Source organism: Sus scrofa, chromosome 5, assembly GCF_000003025.6.
Source record: "Sus scrofa isolate TJ Tabasco breed Duroc chromosome 5, Sscrofa11.1, whole genome shotgun sequence".
Classification (NCBI taxonomy): Eukaryota; Metazoa; Chordata; class Mammalia; order Artiodactyla; family Suidae; genus Sus; species Sus scrofa.
In genome coordinates, this window is record NC_010447.5 from 29,026,176 (window position 1) to 29,047,158 (window position 20,983).

The following is a 20,983-nucleotide window of genomic DNA, read 5'->3' on the forward strand; positions in this document are numbered from 1 at the left end:
GGGGTACGCCCTTCGCACCCCCGCGGAGTCAGCGATCCGGTGTTCACACCGGCCCCCACTATTAGTCCGTTCACTGGCCTGTGGCCCCCTGAGTGGCTTGGGGGCCATGTAACAGCCAGGAGTGGCTGTGGGGACCTGGCTTCCCCTACCTTCCAGTCCAGGAGCCTCTGGTGGCGGGTGGGGGAGGAGAGCGCCGGGAGAAACGCGGGGCCTGACGGTAGCAGGCGCTCACTAAATCTTGGGGGCCCGTAAAGTCAAGTTTATGGGTGCCTCGAATGTTTTGCAAACACGTTCCGGTGCTAGGTAGGACCAGCCGGCGACTGCTGAGCCTTAGGCTGGTTTTTTCCTTTTTTGGAGGAAGCGTGCAGTGGGAAGCATGATTTGGGAAAAAACGGGAAGGGATCTTGGGCGGGTTTCGCCTGCCGTGACAGTGTCTTTCAGGGAGGCTACCCCGAAACGGGACATCTGGCCAGCTTCTAAGACTGGCTCTTGAACCCCGCGGCCTCCTGGCCCTGGGAGCCACAGTGAGGGAGCCTTGCCAACTTAGACTTGCTCGTATCAGATTAGCGAAGGCTGGGATGGAACAAATTGGTTACTCTTAAAAAACAACAGGCGCGCGCCAAACGTTACCATCAGACTTGGTGCTGGAGACCTGAAGCAGGGAAAATCGTACAAGGCCGGGTGATGAGTAATGGGAGGGATGAGGACGGAGAAATGTGTCAGGGTTTCCTTGCCAGACTTTTTTTAAGTTTAACCACTTTCCGAGGTTAAATTTCTTTTTAAGCTTCGGAAGTTCTCCTCTTGAACTTTTTAAGGTCCAAACCGGAACAAGGGGAAAGGGGCTGGGAAAAGCAAGCGTGAAGTCAGGTGCCCTTACTCAGTAGCAGGTGATCCGGAGTGAAGGTCTGGTTCTGTAGGGCCTCCCCTCTTTATTGTTTCTAAGGCGCAAGGCCATACATGACAGCCGCTTTAAGTGATATCCCAGCTGAGGCTGCTCTAACAAAAGCAACAAGTAGGTATTTCTGACAGGTCGGGAGGCTAGAAGTCACAGATCTCTGTGCCAGCACTGTTGGGTTCTGATAAGGGCCCCTTCCTGGCTCACGGGACAGCTGACTTCTACCGGTGTTCTCACAGGGAGAGGGAGAAGGGGATCCCTCTCTTAAAACGACACTCATCCCCTCGTGGGGACCACCCTCAAGACCCGATAACCTCCCAAAGGCCACACCTTCAAATGCTGTCACGTTAGGGCTTCATCCTGTGAATGGGGGCGGGGGGGTGGTGGCGGGGGAGCTTTGCAAACATTCTGTCCATAGCAGGTGAAACCTTATTTTCTGTAGAGTGTGTTCTGACAGCTTGAGTTTGCTGTGGTGTTTGCAAGTCAGAAATACCTGCCCATCCCAGTAGTTCCTGGAAGAATTGCATTTCCTTGTGCTTTTTTCACCTTTCTCTTTTTTTGTTGGCCTCCCCTTTCTTCCTCTTCTCTAGTTTGTATTTTTTTCCCTCCGTTTATATTGCTGTCATCATTCGACACTTTGAGTAGAGATTGTCAGAGATGGTTGTGCGAGTTCCAGAGGTGACTAGTATCTCCGGAAAACTAGCTGGGTTTCCAGGTGTGAGATGCTCCTTGACAAGGGCCAAAGGAGCTAGGTTGGACTTGTAGGAGAATGCTTTAGTGCTTTAAAAAGTAGACATTTTTTTTCTGGGTTTGTACACAAACAGTATGTCTGTTCTACTCATTAATTTATGTAATGTTCACCTAGTATATATATGACACTCATTTAATGTTACTTGTTTAGCACTTAGAATTAGCCTAACATCAGTATGTATTTTGAAGATAGTGCTGAAAGTCAGGACAGTAAGACCTAGATCTTTGCATAAAGAGCTTTGAAGTATGTTCTGAAGCTTAGTTGCCTGTCCATTTCCCCTTTTCACGGCACATACAATGTGCTGAGTTGGAGGATTTATTTGCCTGTTGGAGAAGGTGTTCTAACTGAATTTTTGTGGGCATTTTGGTTTATTTAAAGAGAGTCTGTTAAATTCCTGATAAGGTATGTGAGTTAAGGAAGTTAAAAACATCATACATTTAAAACAAGGCCCTTAACATAGAAAATTTCTTTTAGGTAAGGTTAGATACATCTTTTTTTCATTTTTTAAAAAGCTGGGGATTGTAAGAATTAAGTGTTTCTAACACATAGGGTAGAAGAGAAATTCATCCTTTCCCTAGAGAAGTGGAAAGAGAAGGGTGGCCAGAAGGGCCTGCTGTTGTTAACAGTGTCTTTTTTTTTTTTTGGTGCTCTACCACCTGTTGGAATAGCCAGGAAGATGTGGTTTCTAGAAATCTTGAAAATACCCAGGGAAAGCAAGTTTGTGGTGAATGGAAGCTGGGGAAAAAGGAGGAGGGAAGTTGAGAAATTTCTTTCTTCTCTTGCCAGGCAAAGGAACATAGCCCGACTTCTTTGTCTCCAACAATAACAAAAATGTTATCATTTTCTTTCTTATTTTATACTGGTACCCTTTTTAAGGGGTGGGGGGAGAAAAAAGCCTTAAAAACCTCTGGAAGATATGAAGGAACCGAACATGAGGCCTTTTTGTGGGAATTTGAATATCATGCTTACTGCTATACGCCCAGGGCATCTGTCAGTGGTTGGTTAATATTAGTTGAATGAATTGCTTTCCTGGTTTGATAATTATTGGCTCTTTACATGTTTTCAATGTACCTATCTTACGATTCTTTCAAGAATCCTCTGCAGCATTATCCTATTGAAAGGTTAGGCCTTATGAAGTGACTCACCAAGACCCATGCTTAAGTAGGGAAAAGGCAGAACTCAAAGTTTTCCTGACTCCTTTTGCTGCTTCTCAGCTGTAGAAACAATTGTAAAATTCCATTTTCCTTTTGCAAAACGAACATCTCTAATTTAGGAGTTTCTTAAAATATTGACACCCTATCCTGATATATCTTCATTGCAGTGTTCATAATTCATACTTGTGAATTCACTTTTGTTTTGTGCAAAACCAAGAATATCAGCAGTCTGTATTTCAGCTTTCCTTTTCTACACATTCAGGCTTCCAAGAGTAGAAATGGACCAAAATTATTAATATAATCTTTCAGAGCCTGTCTTATTCTACTTTTTCTGTAAGCTAAGGTGATCACTTTTCTTCTTGAGCCTCTGGTAGATAATAGGAATAAGAAATGACAGTGTGTTCACTTTAGAAGTAGAATAGTCGGGAAGTCTTGAAGAACTTGAAAAGCTGTGGTAGGAGTTCCCGTCATGGCTCAGTGGTTAACAAATCTGACTAGGAACCATGAGGTTGCGGATTCAATCCCTGGCCTTGCTCAGTGGGTTAAGGATCTGGCGTTGCCATGAGCTGTGGTGTAGGTCGCAGACGTGGCTCGGATCTGGCATTGCTGTGGCTGTGGTGTAGGCCAGCGGCTACAGCTCCGATTAGACCCCTATGCTGGGAACCTCCATATGCTGCAGGTGCAGTCCTAAAAAAAAGACAAAAAGACAAAAGAAAAAAAAGAAAAAGAAAAAAGCTATGGTAAAATATCCCTTAATAAGGCAAGCCTGTGAGATTCCACATAACAGGCCTCAAGTTTGCCCGCAGGTTTTTTCCTTATTATAACTTTAGTATTTTTGTGGTTCTCTGGTTCTGTCTTACTGCTAGAATCAACAGTAATGAGTTGCACTATTTTATTAAGTGTTTCCGTTAGACGTTTTGGCAGTAGGAGTTCCCATTGTGGCTCAGTGGATTAAGGACCAGATGTGAGGATGCAGTTTCTATCCCTGGCCTTGCTCAGTGGTTTAAGGATCCAGTGTCGAGGTGGCATAGGTTGCAGATAAGGCTTGGATCCCGTGTTGTCTTGGCTGTGGCGTAGGCTGGCAGCTGCAGCTCATGTTCGATTCCTAGCTCAGGAATTTCAATATGCCACAGGTGCATCTGTAAAAAGAAAAAAAAACAAGTTTTGGCGATAGATTGCTAGGGGCAGGGGCGCAGTGGAGAAGAATGATGGTTTATGACATCAAAGGTATTTTGGCTCTACTTTTCATACTAACATTGAATCCCTATATTACAGAATATAAACATTCCCAGCAATCATTTTGCTGGGGGCACGGTCATTTGCACATCCTGTGGCCATGTCTGATATGTTCTGTTCTTACACAGTATTAATCCACTGGAATTTTGTGTTTGTGTGAGCAGGACTCACAGAGACACATTCCTTTAACTGAATTTCAAAAGAAAATTAGTCACCAATCTTAGCTACCTGCATACTCGAACAATACCCTCTCTGCCCCATTTCTTCTTCTGGCTAACTTGCTAACTTATCTGGAATTATTTGGAAAGCCGAGACACAAAACATTTATGAAAAGAAAAGCTAAAAATATCCAATAACATGGTTTTTCTTTTTTAGACTTCCTTTGGCAGGCAGTGCATGTCATACTGTAAACATTCATTTTCTGGGACCAAAAAAATGAGGCTCACCAAGTGCTTTCTAGTGTGGCCTGATCACCAGCTCCTAGCCTGGAGCGTCCGCTCTTGCTTCAGTCTTCGCTTCCCACATAAATAGCTGTCTTTTGATAAAGGCCCCAGTTTGAGGCTTGCTTTTCACTTTTGATTTGTCCCAGGGTCATAAGCTAGCTGAGCCCCTCTTCAGAAGGGCTGGTGAAAGACAGCCTCGGATATTATAAGACAGATGCTTGCAAAGATACATCTTGGCAAACTTGGCCCCTTTACTTGTCTCATTGAACAGCTCAAGTATACCTTGCCTGATAGGAGGTTTTGTTGTTGTTGTTGTTGTTGTTCTACAATTTGGGAGATTCTTATTTTGTTTGATTCCTAGTTTTAATACATTAAGCTTATACCAGCAATAATGAAACTGGTTGACATACTATAAATCAAAGGATGAAACTAGTTGATATTTCTGCATGACAAGTAAGAGAACATCAAAGTGGCAAGTAACATACTGATAGGAGGTTTTATTCTGGCTAAGCAAACCTTGCCCATACGTAAGGCCCAGCTTATGGTCTACTCACTGATGCAACAACTTTCATTAATTAATAAATTAATTATGGCTGCATCCATGGCATATGGCAGTTCCCAGGCCAGGGACTGACCCAAGCCACTGCAGTTGGATTCCTTAACCCACTGCGCCCCAGCAGAACTCTTGCATCAACTTTTAGATGACAGCCTGTAACTAGGATTCTAGTCATATTAGCTTCCTGCAGCTTCCCTTTCAGGATCCAAGTTATTCCCCATCGTAGAACCTGGGCCTGGAATTGCTTCCCGTGTTTCTTCTTCCCTAGTCAACTTGCATGTCACCTTCTTGGAGAAGTCTTCCTGAACCACCACTCAATCCAAAGTAGGCACCCTTCCTTCTAAAAGTCCTCTGCTTTTTCCTACCATAGCAAAAATTATAATTTGTAGTTGTATTTTGTTCAGGACAGAGACTAGCATGTTTACCCAGGGTCCCAAATAAATTCCTAGCACTTAGTGGGCACTTGAATAAATGAAAGCCTACTCATCATTCTCTCCCTCTCCCACCTAGACCACAAGCCTCCATGGTATCTTACACATGGTAATCATTTAAAAATGGATAATAGGAGTTCCCGTTGTGGCTCAGGGGTTAACAAATCTGACTAGAAACCATGAGGTTTCTGGTTCGATCCCTGGCCTTGCTCCAGTGGGTTAAGGATCCGGCGTTGCCTGAGCTGTGGCATAGTTCGTAGATGTGGCTCGGATCCCTCGTTGCTGTGGCTCTGGCGCAGGCCGGCGGCTACAGCTCCGATTAGACCCCTAACCTGGGAACCTCCATATGCTGTGGGAGCGGCCCTAGAAAAGGCAAAAAGACCAAAAAAAAAAAAAAAAAAGTGATGTAGATGATATCTGTTACTACTAGTTTAGAACTGGCTATTTATTTTTCCCTTATTTTAAGAAAGCCCATCATTCATTCATTCACTCAACCGTTGAGTTTATTTTTGCGATGAAGGGAAAGAGCAGAGGGCTGAGGGGAGGGGTGCTGCTTCTGACTGGTGGTTCAGGAAGACTTCTTTGAGAAGGCAACATGTAAGGAGAATCCCCGCACCCTTCCCAGTCTGGCCCTGGGGATAGAGCAGTGAAAAATACAATGTCCCTAGCCTCATTTAGTAATATTTTTGAAAAGCTCATCAAAGAATGCAAATTAAAGCATCTCCTTTTTCTTTAAAGTGGTTACTCCTTTAGGGAGAGGAAACTTCTAACAGTTTACAGTTTTTCAGGAACACCCCTGATGTGCAAAGGCTGGTAAAGCTGTCACATCTATTTAAGTGGAAGTGTTGATGGAGCTGTGTATCTCTGTAAAACGAGCCACATTGCTCTGTTGACATCTGTCCTAAAATTGTAGGTGACTGGGTTCCAGCAGAAACATACTATGGTTAGTTCTGTTTTGGCTATCAGTGGCTAGTCAGATGGTTTTTCCTTTACTTGTTACTTTTTTTTTTTTTTTTAAATGGTGAGGTGCCAGATATATGCTAGGAAAGAGATGTCAGAACCTTAAAAAAAAAATAAAAGATAAAAATGTGAAATTAATGTAAAAAAGTCACAAAACCACAAGTTCCTGTTGTGGCTCAGTGGGTTTAAGAACCTGACAGAGTGTCTGTGAGGATACAGGTTTGATCCCTGGCCATGCTCATTGGGTTAAGGATCCGGTGTTGCTGTGGCTGGGGTGGAGGCCACAGATGCAGCTTCAGTTCAGCCCTCTAGCCTGGAAACGTCCATCTGCAAGTGTGGCCATAAAAAGACAAAAAAAAAAAAAAAAAAAAAAAAAGTCACAAAATCAAAGTGACCATCGTTCTAAGACTGTGTTGCCCGGTAGGGTAGTTTACTAGCCGAATGTGGCTGTGAGTCCTTGAAATATAGCTAGCCTGATTTGAGAAGTCTAAAATGCACACTGGCCTTCTAAGACAAAGGAAAGAGAATATAAAATATATCACAGTAATTTAAAAATATTGATTACATGTTGAAATCATATTTTGGATATACTGAAGTTAAGAACATTAATTTTTACCTATTTATTTTTTCACGTGGCTATTGGAAAATTGCGAATTAGTGACTTGCATCCTATCTCTGTTGGGCAATGCTGTATGCAAAAGCAGAGCTACTAACTCATCAGGGGTGTCACTCTCCATCCTCTGGATGGCAGCAGAATGAATGGGGCGCCAGCCAGGCACACTGGGAAGATTTTTCTTTGTAAAGGGGAACTTGCCCTTTGTTGTTGGGAATAGTTTCTTCTCAGCCTAGTTTGGGTCGCACATACCAGCATTTTGAGGTTGTGAAACTTGTGTGTGTGTAGGGGGGACTTCCCTTTTTTTCACTTAGGATGAAACTCTCCTAATGACATCATTCCAGTTGCAGCTCTGCCTTTGGTGTACAGAGGAGAGGACCCGTTCTTTCATAGAGTATTAAAACAGCCAGAGTAATCTGCATTTTATGGACTATAATTGCTCACTGCTGCTCCATGATTCCATCAGCTAAGATAATTTGCTAATTATATATTGCAGCACTCAGTTCTTGATCCAGATACTAAACAAAGTGAGATAATTAGAGGAAAAAGGATGAATTGGGAAATTGGAGACCAGGAGAATAGACCTAGAAGATCTTAGATTTAAAAGATTTAGAATGTGGGGATTCCCTTTGTGGTGCAGTGGAAAGGAATCTGACTACTATCTATGAGGATGCGGGTTCGATCCCTGGCCTCCCTCAGTGGGTCGGGGATCCAGTGTTGCCTGGGAGCCGTGGTGTAGGTCGCAGACGCTGCTGGGGATTCCGAGTTGCTGTGGTGTAGCAGCAGCTGTAGCTCCGATTTTTGACCCCCAGCCTGGAAACTTCCATGTGCCACAGGTGCAGCCTTAAAAAAAAAAAAAAAAAAAAAGATTTAGAGTGTTTTCATGAAATTAATGCAGGTTGGGCAAATGTGTGTGTGCGTGCATGGACATATTGTGGAAGGAGTTTTCTAAATTCATTTCCCAAGTGTTTATTGAATATTCATAGTGGGCTAGACCCATGCTAGGGATTTGGTGCACAAAATTGACTGAAACCTGCTGTCACAGAGCTTAGATCACCTCTTATCCAAGGTGAAGAGCAAGATCTTAGTTAAACATTTGGCTCCATCTTTGTTTTGTATATGCTATAAAAAATAAGTTATTTCTAGGATGCATGTCATTTATACTGGAAGGATTTTAAGGTAGGAGTTCCCTGTGGCTCAGTGGGTTAAGGATCTGGCATTGTCACTGCAGTGGCTTGGGTTGCTGCTGTGGCTCGTGTTCAGTCCCTGGCCTGGGAACTTCTACATGCCACAGCTTGGCCAAAAAAAGGAAAGATTTTTTTGGGTAGCTAGAGCCATATGTTCTTAAATTTTTTTAGTGGTAAGAGTACTATAAAAATCACTGTGGAGGAGTTCTTGTCGTGGCGCAGTGGTTAACGAATCCGACTAGGAACCATGAGATTGTGGGTTCGATCCCTGGCCTTGCTCAGTGGGTTAGGATCCGGCGTTGCCATGAGCTGTGGTGTAGGTCACAGACGCGGCTTGGATCCCACGTTGCTGTGGCTCTGGCATAGGCCGGTGGCTACGGCTCCAGTTAGACCCCTATCCTGTGAAACTCCATGTGCTGCAGGAGCGACTCAAGAAAAGGCAAAAAGACCAAAAAAAAAAAAAAGTCACTGCAGATTACTAATACATAAATATTATTTTGTGAATTATTTTCTAGTTTTTTCCTCTGTTTTGAATGTATATAATCCTACTGTCTGACATTTAAAAAATATGGTGTAATACACTAACATAAAATTTGCCATCTAAACCATTTTTAACTGTTCAGCAGTGTTAAGATTATTTACATTGGTGTGTATCCAATTGCTAGAACTTTTTCATATTGGAAACTGAAACTCTGGCCTCATTCAACTACAGTTCCCCATTTTCTCCTTCCGGCCAGCTCCTGGCAACCAGCATTCTACTTTCTGTTTTTTTAAGAGTTTGACTGTTCCAGATGTCTTAGGTGGAATCATGCAGTATTTGTCTTTTTGCGATTGGCCTATTTCACTTAGCACAATGTCCTTGAGGTTCAACCATGTGTCAGAATTTCCTTCCTTTAAGTCTGAATAATATTCCATTGTATGTATATACCTCGTTTTGTTTATCCATCGCTCAGCCCTCGATGGACATTTGGACTGCTTCCACCTTTTGGCTGTTTATTGTGAATAATGCTGCTCTGAACATGAGTGGACAGATACCTCTATGAGACCTTACTTTGTTTTATTTCAGGTGAAGTGACATTGCTGAATCATGTGATGATTCTGTTTTTAATTTTTTGAGGGATGCTGTATTGACAAATTTGTGTTCTGCTACTTAAGCTTAGAGTTGAGGAGGTCCCTGGTGGCTCAGTGGGTTAAAGATCCAGCCTTGCCACTGCTGTGGCTCAGGTTGCTGCTTTGGTGCATGTTTGACCCTAGGCCTGGGAGCTTCTGCATGCTGTGGGTGTGGCCAAAAAAAAAAAAAAAAAAAAGATTTGGGACTCAAAAAAAAAAAAAAAGAATTATGAGGTATTGCTGTGTGATTTCAGCTATCATTTTGATGTCTGTGTTGTATTTATTGAATATGCATTATTCCCCAAATAAGGGAGAACACAGGTGTTTCTAATTTTTGGTACTGTACATAACCCTGTAGTGAACATCTTGAGCAACAAGCCTCTACCATTATGGATTTTTTTTTTTTAAAGATGTACAGAGTGAAATTTACTGAGCATGAGGGTGTAACTTTTTTTTTTTCTTAAGAGATGTGTACTTTTAATTTTTCAAATTAAAAAAATTTATCATTTTGGGAGGCCACACCCATGGCATGTGGAGATGCCTGGGCCAGGGATCGAACCTGTGTCACAGCAGTGACCCACGCCACTGCAGTGACAATGCTGGATCGTTATACCGCACTGCGCCACAAGGGAACTCCAGGAGTTAGATACTTTAAAAAAAAAGTTATTGAAGTATATTTATTTGATTTACATTGTTTATTCATTTCTTCTGTGCAGCAGAGTGATTCAGGCATACATATACACATACTCATTCCCATATATGGTTAAAGTGTAACCATTTTTATGGCTCTAGTTATTTATTGCCAATTTAAGTCTATATTTAGTTTCATCACACCCTTAGTTCCGCAGGGTATAGTCAGTAAGATAGAAAACTTTGTAAAGGCACCTCATTGTTAATTTGCATTCCTTTAATTAACGGTGACTTTAATATTTTTTTAAATAACTTCTGAGCGGGTCTTGCTCTTGCTGTGAGCATTGTTCATGGCCTTTGACCATTTGATAGGTAGGTGGAAATCTTGAGAGAGCCTTTTGAGTCTCATGCCTATTGAGCTGGGGAGATGCTTCCCCTTTTTTGTGGTCAGCTGAACTTTAGGTTATTTTTGACTTTGTTTGTACCAAAGGGACATTGCACATTCTGGCCTTGTGAAATACTTTAACTTTAGAATGTGTTTCAGGCTGACATCACTGAAACTCAGAGCAAAATACTTCTTACTCCTATAATTATGTGACACAGGAAAGGCATTGCTAAGAGGGCATCAGCGTCCTGGGAATACTGTGGAATACAGTGGGTGGGGACCCAGATGATGTCTTTGACTAACCTCATTAAAAAGGGTGACTGGGAGTGCCTGTTTATCTTTGAATTTCAGTAAATTTAGCATCAGTGTCCAAACCACTGTGGTGGAATCTGGAGGGATCTAAGTTCTCTCGTAAGTAGACTAGGAATTGGAAAGTGCTTAGGGCAAACTAGTAAAAAACCCTACCTACGAAAGAGAGTTTTTATACTGTTTATATTGTCTTTGGTTGAAATTTTGCAATTAGATGGAATCTGGCCCCACAGTCTACTTTAAGGTTCACCTGTGTCAAAAATTGTTGCTTGGGAATTCCTCTTGTAGCACAGTGGAAATGAACCCGACTAGTAGCCATGAGGATGCGGGTTAGATCCCTGGCCTTCTTTATGTCACTAGAGTGCTCCTAAAAAGCAAAAAAAAAAAAAAAAAAAAAAAGAAAGAAAGAAAATTGTTGCTTAATTAATCTCTTGTAATCTGAATAAAAGCTGGTTTGCCCTCATTTAATTTTTTTCCCTCTTTCAGATTATTTTAATTAAGTGAATCTTTTAAAAGAATACGAGGACTTATTTCTGACTTTAGATTATGACCCCTCCTTAATTTTCACATCCTTGGAGAACTCAAACTTACCCTGAAAATTTCCCACAAATGCTTGTTTCAAGGACTATTTTTAGATATTTTACCAGTTAAACTATAGACACTTGTGTGTGTCTGTTATAGTTCTCAAACAGCAAACAAACAAAAGCCTAAAACATGTTCATGAAGATAGAAAACAGGGAGTTCCCATCGTGGCTCAGTGGTTAATGAATCCAACTAGGAACCATGAGGTTGTGGGTTTGATCCCTGGCCTTGCTCAGTGGGTTAAGGATCTGGCATTGCCCTGAGCTGTGGTGTAGGCTGCAGACGCGGCTCAGATCCTGCGTTGCTGTGGCTGTGGTGTAGGCTGGCTGCTACAGCTCCAATTCGACCCCTAGCCTGGGAACCTCCATGTGCTGCTGGAGCGGCCCAAGAAATAGCAAAAAGACAAAAAAAACAAAAAAAAAAACAAAAAAAAAACAACACAGCTACGAGCATGAGATAGGAGAAAAATACCAACACAAATGTTTAACCTTCCATCATGTTTTACAGTTAAAGGAGCTTTCCAAGGGAATTGAAATTCAGGTGGTTTATTTGAACTTTCATTTCGGTGGAACTTGGAGATGAGAAATGAAACAGAGGTTTTATTGGTGTAGGCCTTAAGCAGAGCCAGGTTTAATGGCACAGCAGAGGTGACTTCAGGAGTTTCTTGACTGTAGTCAGTGATTTCCCAGCTCTGGGAAAATGTAAATATCATGTAGGTTGTTTAAAGAAACAATAATATGCCTTCTGTCCATTTAAGGCCATTTCTGTTTGTTTCGACGGGCTTGTGGATTGCTTTTTCTTGCCAGTTTTCCTTTGAGGGGAAGTACTGCCCTTTCAGGTCTTTCTGAGGTTTGAGAATTCCTTTCTTGTTTTTCCTAATGGCCCACCTTGGGCACAAGGTGCAGTTGGCTGGCGTGCGTGTGGTGGTTCTGCTGTGCTGAGGCATGGGGTTTGATCCTCGCCTGTGCTGTGGGTCTCTGCTAGAGGACATGTCTTCTGCGCCCTGTACCCAAAGCATAATTATTCCTGCCATTTGGTGGAGAGGATTTGGCAGTAGGTCATGCAGGAGAAGTAGTTCCATTCAAAAAGCAAACCTAGCACCACCGGTATCAGCAAATCAACTTGAAACCCATTCTCACTATGCTAGTTCTGTGCCAAATTAATTACAATGGATCTTAGCAGGGAGGGGCAAGAGAGGGGTAGAGGTCCAAACATCGTATAAGATAAGTTAAAAGGAGTTCTAGTCGTGGCACAGCAGAAACAAATCCGACTGAGAACCATGAGGTTGTGGGTTCGATCCCTGGCCTTGCTCAGTGGGTTAAGGATCTGGTGTTGCTGTGAGCTCTGGTGTAGGTTGCAGACGAGGCTTGGATCTGCTATTGCTGTGGCTGCAGCGTAGGCCGGCAGCTTAGCTCCAATTAGACCCCTAGCCTGGGAACCTCCATATGCCGACAGTGCAGCCCTAAAAAGACAAAATAAATAAATAAATAAATAAGGACATATTGTACAATACAGGGAATATAGCTGGTATTTTATAATGGAATATAACCTTTAAAAGTTGTGAATCGCTGTATTGTATACCTACAACTTATAGAATATCGTACGTCAATTATACTTCAATAAAAATAAATACATCTTGGAGTTCCCCCTCCTGGCTCAGCAGAAACAAATCTGACTAGCATGCACGAGGATGCAGGTTTGACCCCTGGCCTTGCTCAGTGGGTTAAGGATCTGGCTTTGCTGTGTGTGAGCTGTGGTGTTGGCTGGCAGCTGTGACTCCAATTCGACCCCTAGCCTGGGAACCTCCATAAGCCAAGGGTGTGGCCCTAAAAAGACCAAAAAACAAAAAAAACAAAAACAAAAAAGCCCTAAAACAAACCATCTTTATAAAAAGGAAAAACAAAATGAATTTTGATCTTTTCAGGTGAGGCTATTACCTTTTAAGAAAAAAGGGACTGGATTTTGCCATGGGCTAAAAGTGTGGTGTGTTGTTGATTAAAAGCAGGCACTTGTGTGAGGCACCTTGAGTTAAATCAATGTTTGCTGCATTGTCTTGGGCAAGTCATTGCACCTCTTTAAACCTCAGTTTATTCTATAAAGTAGTAGCATACCTGGCACATAATAAGCCATAGTAAATATAAGCAATTGGATTGATTGATTGATTGATTGATTGTCTTTTCTAGGGCTACGCCTGCGACATATGGAGGTTCCCAGGTTCCCATTGAGAGATTTGGAGTGAACCTAATAATCTAGCCAAAGAATGAAAGACAGAAGGAAATTGTGTTTCTTTGACTTTATTGAGCAAAAATGAATTGAGGCTCTCAATGTAATTGATTAGGAAGGAGCTTCAGTCATTCCTAGAGACTTACCCCCCCCCCCGCCCCCATCACTGTGGTGCCTTTGTTTTCTGGTAAAGGGGCTGATTCCTCCTGACCAAGCCTGAGGCTACCCATCAAAGTCTTCACCCCCTTCTTTCTCCTGTAAAGCCAGCCACCCCAGTGGAAAGAGCAGGCACATGAAAGTGGCTTTCTTTTGCCCAGGGCTTCATGTAAAAGTTAACCCATTGCAGAAAAGCTTTGTCCTTTTCAACTTCCTCTGCTCTCCCTCCCTCAGCTGTCTTGGAGTGCAGGATTCTAGGGGCAGTTTTGCTCGAGGCTGCTCGCTTCTTCCTGGGGGTTTCCTTTTTCCTCCCCAGGGTCTAAATTGCCTTCTGCCCATTGTTGAGGGACTTAGTCACTGTCTTGTTTCTGGTTGTCATAAGGCTGAATCAGATGAGGTAATTGAGGCGAACTGTGTCCGGTGCTGCAGGGGCGATGCTGTGGCTGCTGCCCTTAGAGTCCCCTGCAGTGGCTCCCCGCCTAACCACTCTCCCCCGCAGTGTCATCTCCCCTCTAAGGCACTTCAGGGTTGCTGGATGCATCCGCAGTTTAGAAACAAGCTTGCTTATGCAAAATTTGAATGCAGGCATTAAAGAAGCTCAGCGAGTCATGTGATCTGTCTGGCTAACTCATCCGAGGTCATTTATTCTCTGTGAAACTGGTATGAGGTTTGGAATCTGGTGGGAAACCCCTTCCTTTGGGCCATGTGAGCTTCCTGGGGCCATGTGCTCTTCCCTCTCTGCCCCAACCTCCCCTCCCTTTGGTTGTGTGTTTCTTATGATAAATTGATTGTCTGAAACTGGCCTCGGGAGTTCCCATCATGGCACAGCAGAAATGAATCCGACTAGGAACCATGACGTTTTGGGTTTGATCCCTGGCCTCCCTCGGTGGGTTAAGGATCCAGCATTGCTCTGAGCTGTGATGTAGGCTGGCAGCTGTAGCTCCAATTCGACCCCTAGCCTGGAAAACTCCATATGCTGTGGGTGTGGCACTAAAAAGACAATACCGGAAAAAAAAAAAAAGAAACTGACTTTGTATTAATTCTGAACACCATGGCGAAGAATTTTAATCATTTGAACTTTTAACTGAGCCATTGTATTACTGAATTACACTTATAAGTAATATCAGTTTTTTGAAAAGTATCTGGCATTTGCGTACATTTTTACTAACTAGCATTAACGTTTATACTGGTATTAGCATTATCAATTTAAAACACTTTGGTAGGAGTTGTTACTGAGGTAGTGTGATTCAGTAGAAAAGTCTAGAGATCCAGAATTGGGAGACTTTTTTTTTTTTTTTGGCTGCACCCTTGGCATTTGGAAGTTCCCAGCCCTGGGATTGAACCTGAGCCATAGGTTCAACACCACCAAATCCTTAACAACTAACTACACCATCAGGGAACTCCTTCTCCTATTTTTAATGGATATTGTTTATAAATTAATTATAAATTCTCAACCTATCATAGTATTGGAGGTGACAATAAATAGTTGTTGAAAAAATGGATTTATTCTTCCATCTCATTCACGGATGTCTGTTTTTATCTGCAAAGTGGTGATTTGGGGACCCGAACAGTTGTATCTAAGAAAGCTTGAATTAGTTATGAAACAGTTGTGGCATTTATGAAGCACTCAGATGCTTTGGAAAAAGACAGCATTCTAGTTCATTGTTGGATGCATCAGGGAAACTGAGAAAACATTAGTTTTTAAGCCTTCCCGATGATCCCATCTGTGAGTTCACGAGGGCAGACCACATCTGTCCTGTTCACCACTGTATCCTCACTGTTAGCGTGGTGCCTGGCGCAGGGCACAGAGTGGGGGGGCGGGGAGTGGCTATCGATGTTTATTAATTGACTACCTGATTTTCATGGGATCAGGCTTGCTTCTTATAGTCAAGAAAAAGAAGTTGGGTGATGGTGGTGAAACAAATTTCTTTTGGTTTCAAGATTAGCGATAATAAAACAACGGTAATAGAACCTGTATCATGTGAAAGTGAGACATTTAGGTGAAATGGAAAATATTCTACAGAAAAGAAAATTGTGGACTTGGAGAATAGACTTGTGGTTGCCAAGGGGGAGAGGAAGGGAGTGGAATGGATGGGGAGCTTGGGGTTAATAGAAGCAGGCTATTGCCTTCGGAATGGATTAGCAATGAGATCCTGCTGTGTAGCACTGGGAACTATGTCTGGTCACTTATGATGGAGCATGATAATGTGTGAAAATAGAATGTATACATGTATGTGTAACCGGGTCACCATGCTGTACAGTAGGAAAAAAAAAAAAGGTTAAAGAATAAAATAAATAAATTTCTTTTGGAGCCTGAAAAAGAAAATATATTGGGCTGGGACGGGGAGACCTCCTAGGCCTGCTCTTTTGTTAAATTGCAGAGGTAACTTTGGGAGTTACTTAGCTACTTTGGGCTTCAGTTTCTTCCTCAAAGGCCCTCTCCAGTTCTGTGACAAATTGTTCATTCATTCTAGAGTTGAATTCCTTATTGGGGGGAAAGTTACAGATAAGGCTTGAAAGGGATTCCATGAAATGTATTGAGATGCCAAATGCATTGGTTTGGAAACAGCTATCTGAAGTCATATCTGGTTGGGTGGGGTTGAATTTAAGTGAATTAATTAGTCATTGTTGTTTGGGAAATGAGTAACATATGTAGAATTATTTCTTTTCCTGAAGAGGGAACATCTTGGGAAAGAAATCAGAGGGGTTCTTGTGTGGTGTATTTAATTCATCCATATATAGCGCCAACAGGAATGAGTTTCATGCAAGCCAGAAGGAACACTTTATTGTTCTGAACTTCTGTACTGCAGGAGTGAAATATAGTGGCAGGAACGCTTTAGGAAGGAGCCCACCAGCAGTGCCACATTCCTGAAAGACAGGGCAGGATGAATGGTTGAGAATCATCATCTGCTTGCTGAGAAGCTAGGACAGTGAGTCGCTGTGCTCTCTAAGGGTGAGTGCTCGTGGGCTGGTGCCTCACTTGGGAGTAAGGAAGAGTTCTCATTTCCTTTGGAAAATTTAATTTTTTCTTTTGTTTCTAGTGTCTCTTTTATTTCAACTGCACACACCCTTGCTGGGTAAATGTTCCTTGAAAATGTCTTTCAGCAAGTTAAATCCTTTTCTGAAACATCAGAGTCTATTGTCTAATCGGGCATAGCCAGATGTGAGGCTTCTAGAGGCTTTTACCCTCTTGCCCCCACACTCTGTGTAGAGTGCCTTAACCAACTTCTCTATTCACCCATCCTGAAATATCCAGTTCAAGGTTCATTTTATTTCTCTGTGACGTGTGGAAGTTCTGGGGCCTGGAATGGAACTTATGCTGCTGCAGTGACAACGCCAGGTCCTTAACCTGATGAGCCACATGGGAACTCCCAAGCCTCATTTTTTTATAATCTCTTGTCTGCTGAATGCTACAGGTGTGTTGAAATATTGCTGTTCTGACAATAATGACAGTTCTTGAGGGCCAGGTATCTTTGTTTCATAGACTCCATGTTGAACGATTCATGAGTATGATGATTAACTTGGTTTATTTTTGAGACATTGTCTTTCCAGAGAAGAATTATTTTTAATCTGGGTAATTTATTTAGAACTTTCCTCTCATATGTTTCTAATTTCGTATATACTTTAGGGGATTTTTTCCGCAAGAACTTATGGGGGAAGATAGTTCCTTAAAATTGGGCTTTTAAACATTTGGGGGAGTATTGATTTTCTTTTTCTTTTTTTCTTTTTTTAGGGCCGCACCTATGGCATATGGAAGTTCCCAGGCTAGGGGTTGAATCTGGGCTATAGCCACTGGCCTACTCCACGGCCACAGCAACACCAGATCTGAGCTGTGTCTGTGACCTACACCACAGCTCACCGCAACACCAGATCCTTAACCCACTGAGTGAGGCAAGGGATCGAACCTGCATCCTCATGGATACTAGTTGTGTTTGTAATCCAGTGAGCCACAGGGGGAACTCTTATATTGATTATTAGAATGACATAAATGATGGAGTTCCCTCATGGCTCATTGGGTTAAAGATCTGGCATTATCCCCCTGCTGTGGCTTGGGTTGCTGCTATGACACGGTTTGATCTCTGGCCCCAGAACTTCCATATGCTGTAGGCGTGGCCAAAATAAATATAGAAAATAGAACCACATAAATATTGATGGAGTGATTCCTTTTAGCCTGAAGAGTCTGAGATTTTTGGCTGTTCTTTAACCAGAAGGAATATGCTTAAATGCTTGATTACATCAAGTTTTGCTTTCAGCCATGGAAATCATAAAAAATTATTTTTCTAGCAATAACTGTTCTTTTCATTAAATATATCCTAGTATCCCTGAAGTTTTGTGGCACATTTTCGGTTTGGAAAATGTGTGATGTGATAATATGAAGAGATGTTTGATTTAGCTAACAGTTCACATTTTGTTTGTTTTAATCTGAAATGTTAGCCTTATAAAAATGAGTATCCTGTCAGAATGGTTTATGTGAACCAAAATGTTAGCATTTTGTGGCAAGGAAAGCACTGAGTTGAGTCTCCAGATCCTAAAAGTTACCATCATTAAACATTATTCGAAGTACCTCTGAATTTACACAATGGCATTCCATTCATTTAGACACTCACCGATTTTAACAGTTTTAGTGATCAGAAGGGAAAATGTGGGCTGAACTGTAGATTTCCCCCAGTAGTAGATTTCTCCCAGATGTACAATTTATGTCTCAAAAGAAAATAGAAATATAAAGTTTCAAAGCTGCTTGGAAATGCTGAACCATTCTTTGTGGCTGTCAGAACATGTTACATCCTGTCATGTCCACTTCTACTGAGCTCTAGCCAGGCTCAAGTGAGAGTGGAGGGCAGTGGGGGGGCGTGAGATTGGAGGGCAGTGGGGGTGAGAGTGGAGGGCGGTGGGGGGGGAGTGAGAGTGGAGGGCAGTGGGGGGGGCGTGAGATTGGAGGGCAGTGAGGGGGAGTGAGAGTGGAGGGCAGTGGGGGGTGTGAGAGTGGAGGGCAGTGGGGGGGAGTGAGAGTGGAGGGCAGTGGGGGTGGGGTGGGGGAGGGGCCAGGTTGGAAATGCTGCTGACCGGGGAGGATTTGGTGGGGTGCGTTGGGGTGGTGGGAGGGGAGTCAGGAATGGATCGTGGGTGACCGGGAAGAGGATGCCGTCCTTCACTCAGAGAGGGATTATAGAAGAAAGACCAGATTCGGGCCGGCGTTTAAGTTCAGATAATGCATTGACTCCATGCGGTCAATAAATGTTGAGTGCATGAGTCTGGGAATGTGTATTTTGAGATGTCTGTGGTATCAAAGTTGACTGCATTTGTCGTCCTAAAAATAGAGGAGGTAGACGTGCTCTGGGGGCAGAGCTTTGGGATTTGTTGAAGCCAGGGGAGTTCAGTATGCAGGACGCCTTTGTTTAAGGGGTAGGCAGAGTGGAGTGTGCTCACAGATATGAGTGGAGAAGGTGTGGCTAGAGAGGTAGGAACATGGGGAGAGTGGGTGTCCTGGGAGCCCAGGCAGGCACCCATCTCAAGAACAAGAGCGTGTCGTGAAAAGAGTCTCAACATCAGTAGTCATCAGAGAAATGTAGATCAAAACCCCACTGAGATATCACCTCACCCCTGTCAGAATGATTGTCATCAAAAAGAACACAAAGTACCAAACGCTGCCAGGATTTGGAGAAAAGGGAACCCTCTTGCACAGTTGGTAGGAATCTAAATCAGTACAGCCACTGTGGAGAACAGTATGGAGGTTCTCAAAAAATTGAAAATAGAGCCACCACCATGTATGATCCAGCAATTCCACTCTTGGTATATATCCAAAAAAACCCATACACACACTAATTTGAAAAGATACCTACCTGCACCAGTGTTCATACCAGCATTATTTAATGTTGCCAAGATACAGAAGCAACCTAAGTGTCCATCAGCAGGTGAATAGATAAAGGAGCTCCCGTCGTGGTGCAGCGGAAACAGTTCTGACTAGGAACCATGATGTTGCGGGTTTGATCCCTGGCCTCTCTCAGTGGGTTAAGAATCTGATGTTGCCGTGAGCTGTGTGTAGGTCGAAGACATGGCTTGGACCTGGCATTGCTGTGGCTGTGGTGTAGGCCAGTAGCAACAGCTCTGATTAGACCCCTACCTAGCCTGGGAACTTTCATATGCCGCGAGTGTGGCCCTAAAAAAGACAAAAGACAAAAAAAAGGTGAATAGACAAAAGAAGGTGTGGTGTGTATATATATATATATATATATATATATATATATATATATATATATAATGGAATACTACTCAGCCATAAAAAGAATAACATTTTGCTATTTGCAATAATATGGATGAGCTTGGAGGGTATTATGCTAAGTGAAGTAAGTCAGACAGAGAAAGACAAATACTGTTTGTTATCACTTATCTGTAGAATCTAAAAAAAAAACCTGAATATAACAAAAAAGAAACAGATTCATAGATATAGAGGACAAACTAGTGGTTTCCAGTGGAGAGAGGGAGGATGAGAAAGGCAAGATAGGACAGGAGGTTAAGAGGTAATTAGGCATAAAATAAGCTGCAAATATATTATATATCATGGGAATATCGCCAGTATTTAAAAATAATTATAGGGAGTTCCCATCGTGGCGCAGTGGTTAAAGAATCTGACTAGGAACCATGAGGTTGTGGGCTCGGTCCCTGCCCTTGCTCAGTGGGTTAACGATCTGGCGTTGCCGTGAGCTGTGGTGTAGGTTGCAGATGCGGCTCGGATCCTGCGTTGCTGTGGCTCTGGCGTAGGCTGGAAGCTACAGCTCCGATTCGACCCCTGACCTGCGAACCTCCATATGCCGCTGGAGCGGCCCAAAGAAATAGCAAAAAGACAGAAAATAAATAAATAAAAATAATTATAGGAGTTCCCGCTGTGGAACATTGGGTTAAGAACCTGACTGCAGGCCTGGGTTCGGTCCCTGGGCCAGCACAGTGGATTAAAGGATCCGGCGTTGCTGTACCTGCAATGGATCAGATCCAGTCCCTGGCCTTGGGAACTTCCATATGCCACAGGTCTGGCCATAAAATAAATAAATAAAAATAACTACAAATGGAGTATATAGTGCTCTTTTAACAATGGAGTATAACCTTTAAAAATTGTGAATCACTGTATTTTACATCTGTAATTTATATAATATTATACATCAACTATACTTCAATATTAAAAAAAAGAACTCGGGAGTTCTCTTGTGGTGCTGGGTTAAGGACCCAGCATTGTCTCTGCAGTGGCTTGGGTCTCTGTGGCTTCGGTTCAGTCCCTGACCCGGGAATGGGAACTTGCACATGCTGCAGGTGTGGCCAAAAAAGAAAAAAAAAGGAAAAAGAACTGATTAGAATAAAGAACAACAAGAA

General features: G+C 42.7%; 1 protein-coding gene across 2 annotated transcripts in view; it reads left to right on the forward strand.

Moving 5' to 3' along the window:
• RASSF3 (Ras association domain family member 3) overlaps nt 1–20,983 on the forward strand; it is a 164,108-nt gene that overhangs the window by 76,389 nt on the left and 66,736 nt on the right. The gene's annotated exons all lie outside the window — the stretch shown is intronic.